Below are 5,984 nucleotides of genomic sequence, written 5' to 3'. Positions count from 1 at the left end.
TTAGATATTATGTTAGATTAGACCATTGTTTCAATCTTTTCTTTGGTTTTATTTATATTTCACATTGAATATTTTTTATTGTTTTATTTCAAGGCTCTTCATGTAAATGTATAAGTCCATGACATCATTTTATTAATTATTTTAAATTATGTATAGGCATAAAATGGTCACGTCATGCATATGGTATAACAACAATTAAAAAGAAAAAAAAAACCAACTTACCTCAATCTCTCCGGACCAACCTCTCACACACTTCCCCTAGAAACTAAACCAACTCTCCTTGCTCTCTCCCACTCTTCCATGTGTCATTGCATTGTCCTAACACCACCAGATCTCCCATAGTCAAAAATGGAAATGTTTCTCTTGCAATCACAACGGGAATAAATTATGTCCGGTGGATACAAGCTTAAGGGCAAGTCGAGCCAATCTTAAAAATAGAATAGAACGTCAGTCAAGGCAAACCAAGTAAATGACCTTATTATCGACATGGTTATATTTGATATTGACACGTGCCCCGTGATTATGTACATGTCATTTATTTGATATGTATGATTTTTTTTTGTATCAATATGACATGCATATGAATGATATGATAACTCTTACGTTATGATATGTGTGAGATAGGATACGAGAAGGATGCGTTGAACGTAATGTAATAATATGACTATGATATGATTAATATAACGATATAGTTAAGTTATGTATAGAAAACGACATGGTTATGATAAATTGAAAAAAAAAAAAACGATATGTATAGGTTATGTCTAGAAAATGATATGATTATGATATATTGATAAAACAATAAGGTTAGGGTACGTTTGGAAAATAATATGACTAAGGTATGTCCATGAAATGATACGACGATGAGATGTATAAGGACGATAAGGCTATGACAAGATTAAACAAACGATATGGCAGGGATACGCATATGAAAACGATATGAGTATGAGATGTTGTGATACGATATGAAAACAATATGATATATGTTATAGTACGATATATGTGATAAATTGATATGTTTATGTTATGAAATATTGGGATACGATATGTTATGGTATGATATGTATACGATGAAAATTGTTATGTCTGGAAATATGGAAATGTTATGATATGACATATTTATGCAACTGAGTTACGAAATAAACATCTTGGAAAACTGCAAGCAGACATCAAAATGGCAAAAAGAAAGGGCAAGAAACAATGTCAAGGCAATAAAATTGAGAAGTAGGAAAGAAATACCCTACCGAGGAGGTGAAATTAAAGAACACATTAACAATCACTCCGCTATAATAGAAAGGAGGAAAATGCTAGACGAAAGAAGCTGGCTCGAACACAAAAATGGAGAGTGTAGGTGAATGAAATGGTAACGTACACAAAAATTAGGGAAACTTACATACCTACCCAGCTCGAACATTACAATGTACGTGAATGAAAGAGTAACGTACACAAAAATTAAAAAATAAAATATGCTTCAACTACATGATACTACAATCTTGAACACTTATAAATTTTTGTATTTTGTCTAATTAATTAATGTTGTTGATAATTATATAAGGTGAACCATTTATCTTGATCAATAGAATTAATACTTTATTTTCACAGTTTTTAGTATTTTTTTTATAGCATCTATTATAATTACACAAAAATAATATAAAAAGTTTCAAATTTGTAACAACGTCAACCATCAAGATCTTAAAAAAAAAAATACATTATAAAAAATACATTATAGCCGTTTGTTTAGCTATAATTTTTACATGTACAAACAAATTAGAGAGAAAGCTATACAAACAAACCGCCATCCTTGCCCACATGAATGGTAGCCAACACAATAACAAACATAAACCACAAATCCCCTGATCAAAGCACTAAGCCAATCATTATAAATTCAAAAGATCCATTCACAAACTGCTATTAACTTCTCCTGCTGTATTTTTGGGTTCCATGACGGAGTCATAAGAAACATGTAATCCAATAAAGATATAGTAAATCAACAGAATCTCAGTCCAGATTCCAAATCTTTCAAAGGAAGCTTTGTCGATGGAGCCAAGAAGGAAAAGGTTGATGGCAATCGATAGTAAAGGCAGCAACGGGACGAGCGGCACGCCCCACACGCGAGGCTTTTTGGCCTGTGACACCGAGCCATAGGACTGGAGTTGAGAGAAACCATATGGAATTGGATACCACCAAGCCGATCCAGCCATTGCTTGAGCCCTAGTATACGGTGGTTGCTATTGAAGATCCTAGGAGTAGAACCAGGCAAATTATGAGCTTGTTTCGGTTGGATGGTGTCGTTTCACCGCTGACGTAGTAGCGTCGAACAATCAGGCCGATGGCTACGAGCATGAAGATGAAGAGGGTGGAGATAGAGAGGAGGTTCGAGAGGATTCCCAAGCTTGTAAAGAAGGCGATTATTGCTGTTGCAGCGAGCATTGTGGCTGTTGCATTCACTGGAGTGTCAGTCCTTTCATGCACTTTGGCGAACCATGGTGAGATCACGTGGGTTCTAGCAATGTGCGTGAGATAGCGTGCCTGTCCAACAGAATTAACCAACAACACGGTGGTCATGCCTTTAATAGCACCAGCAGCCACAATGTACTTAGCCCAACCCCATCCAACAGCCTCAAAAGCCACTGAAAATGGCGCGTCCTCATCAATTTGTTGGTACGGCTGCATCAAGCACAAAGTAACTGCAAGAATGCAATAGGCTAATGTGGTGATCACCATTGACCCAACAAGACCAATAGGTATATCTTTAGCAGGGTTCTTAGTTTCCTTAGCCATTGTCGAAACGACGTCGAATCCAACGTATGCAAAGAACAAAATGGAAGAGGCTACAAAGATGCCACGAGGGCCATAGGGGGAAAAGGGAGTGAAGTTTTTTGGGCCGGCCTCGTGAGGCCGGCAATGACAATGAAGAGGATGATGGCAACGTGGAAAATGGAAGCAATGTAGTTTAAGCGGGAGGACCTTTGGTGCTGGCTACAGCCAAGGTGTAAATGACGATGATCACAATGATGGCGATGGGGTCGAGCTGGTTGTAGGAGTCAAGGAAAGACGAGACGTGGATGCGAAAATCGTGCGGATGTTGATTGCACAAAGTATAAGTCCACGACATTTTTTCTTTATATTTCACATTGAAGATTTTTTTGGTTGTTTTTGTTTTAACACTCTTAATGCAAACATATAAGTTCATGACATTATTTTATTAATTATGTTAAAGAGGGTTTCCATGTAAAATAGTCACTTCATGCCTATGGTGTAAAACCAGTGAAAAAAATAATTAAAAAAATCAATTAATCCCATCTCTCCTCCTCACACGCCCATTGTCCTAACACCACCAGGATCTCCCAGGATTAAAAAAAATGGAAATCTTTCTCTTACCATTACAACTTTGAATCAATTCCGTCAATTCTGTCCCATCGCAATTCAAGCAAATCTTAAAAATAGAATAGAATGTCGCTAAAGTCAACTAAATAAATGATGTTATTATCAACATTGTTATATTTGATGTTGACACGTGCCCCGTAGTTATGCACATGTCATATATATGATATGTATGAATTGTTTATGAACCGATATGACTATGATATGATATGTATATATTATAATATGTGAATGGTATGATAACTCTTACGTTATGATATGTTTGAGTAGGATACGAGAATGATGCGATGAACGTAATGTAATGACATGACTAAGATATTATTAATATAACGATACGATTAGGTTATGTATAGAAAATAATATGGTTATGAAAGATTTAAAAAATGATAGGTATCGGTTATGTATAGAAAATGATATGATTATGATAAATTGATAAAACTATATGGTTAGGGTACGTTTGGAAAACAATATGCTAAGGTATGTTCATGAAATGATACGACTATGAGATGTACAAGGACAATAAGGTTATGACAAGATTAAAAATACGATATGACTAGGGTATGCATATGGAAACAATATGCCTATGAAATGTTTACGAAATGATACGATTATAATATGACATGTTAATGACGAATATATATATATGTGTGTGTGTGTGTGTGTATTGTAATACGATATGAAAATGATATGATATATGTTCTGGTACGATGTATGTGATAAATTGATATGTTTATATTATGATTTATTGTGATACGATATGTTATGGTATGATATGTATACGATAAAAATTGTTATGTTTGGAATTATGGAAATGTTATGATATGACATATGTATAGAAAATGATTGATATGATGTGATTGACATGCAAAACGACGAACTAGCATGAAATACAATCCTATGTCGCATTTATGAAATAGAACCAATGACCGTGAAATTTTTATTTTTTATATATATTTTTTTATCTGATCCGTTACATTATGTCGCATTTATGATAAGGGCCCAGTTATAGTAAATTCAGCATTTAAAGTATAGTAATGACCTTAGATTAATTAGGTAAAATTTAGGATATAAATGGTATCAGAGCCAGACACCGGACAATGTGCCAGCCTTCTCGCTGTTCCTCGAAGAGGGGTAGACACGAGGTGGTGTGCCAGTAAGGACGCTGGGCCCCAAAGGGGAGTGGATTTGGGGGCAGTTCCACATCGATTCGAGGAAGGAAAGAGTGCTAGCGAGGACGCTGGGCCTCGAAGGGGGGTTGATTGTGATGTCTCACATTGGTTGGGGAGGAAAACAAACCACCATTTATAAGGTGTGGAAACCTTCCCCTAGTAGACGCGTTTTAAAGCCTTAAGGGGAAGCCCGAAAGGAAAAGTCCAAAGAGGACAAAATCTGCTAGCAGTGGATCTGTAACGTTACAATGTTAGTATAGGGTATTTAATTCAACATTGTTTTTCATTTATTTTTCTTGTATTTGTTTACCCACGAAGAAATAAAGGAGGTATGAATTAATATCAAAATCATAAAGTGCCCATTAAAGCAATTCCACATTAAAGGTTAGGTTAGGAGCAGAGTAATGACCTTATAGATTAAATAATTAAAATTTAGGGTGGTTGTCTATGGTCTCTCAACTCTTCTCTTTCCATTAATATTATGGGAGATTCATCCTAATTTTAAATAATATATTAATAAAATAATTATTTAGAGGAAGAGGATTAGAAGTGACAAAATTAAGTTCTGGTTGGATGTTCTAAATGTTAAAATCCAAAAAAGGTCATTGCAGCAAAATTCCAAGTACTGGCAGAGGATACATATCAACCTATACAATTTACTTAGTTTATACCCAACAATCTCATTGTCATATCCTCACCTTTTATAGCTTAATCAAAATAGTTGAGATTTATGTACTAGCATTTATTGTTGCTCTAGGTCATTTGGATATGATTCCCGATCGAAATATGTCGAAACAAATAAAATAAGCAAAATGGACTACTTGAGAATAGAGATTTCTTGAAACAAAGATCCCTTAATCACTTAGCTTTTCAATTCTATTTGTTGACGTGAAAAAGAACCTACATTTCATGAGTATGAGTATTTACATGGAAAACACTAACAAATTTCATAAACTTTCTCAATAAGTCAGCCCATACTATCAATTCTACTAATCAAAAGACTAACAATTTAATGAACTTATTCCGGTGACTACTAAATAATTATCCTAAAATTGCTAGGTTAATAACTTCTTTTACTAAGTTAAGTTCTAATCTTTTAATCGAGTATGACATTCCTATCATTTGGACTTTAAACAATGTTAAAAGATAAGAGTAAGCATCCATACATACAATACAAAGAGCCTAAACTAAGAATTAAGAAAAAAGAACTTAAGGGTTTAAGTTCAATGTGTAAAAGAAAAAGGTTTAAAACAAAAGTGAAATGAACATAAACAACGCAACGTTAAAATGACATCTCATAAGAAAAGAGTGGACGAACAGTCCATAGAGAAGGGATTGCAGATGACATTGTTCAAATTGTAGTGTGGATGAGCAACATCCATCACCACGAACTGCATATCCTCTGATGGTTTTCAAGGGTGCTTTCTTTGG

The 5,984-nt window shown here is 34.7% G+C and overlaps 1 pseudogene; it reads right to left on the bottom strand.

The window, feature by feature from the left end:
* Positions 1-1,898: 1,898 nt before the first annotated feature.
* Positions 1,899-3,115, bottom strand: LOC111438103 (annotated as a pseudogene).
* Positions 3,116-5,984: the final 2,869 nt, after the last annotated feature.

The sequence above is a fragment of the Cucurbita moschata genome, unplaced genomic scaffold (genome assembly GCF_002738365.1).
Source record: "Cucurbita moschata cultivar Rifu unplaced genomic scaffold, Cmos_1.0 Cmo_Scf00071, whole genome shotgun sequence".
Lineage (NCBI taxonomy): Eukaryota > Viridiplantae > Streptophyta > Magnoliopsida > Cucurbitales > Cucurbitaceae > Cucurbita > Cucurbita moschata.
This window is presented reverse-complemented; position numbering and strand designations above follow the sequence as displayed.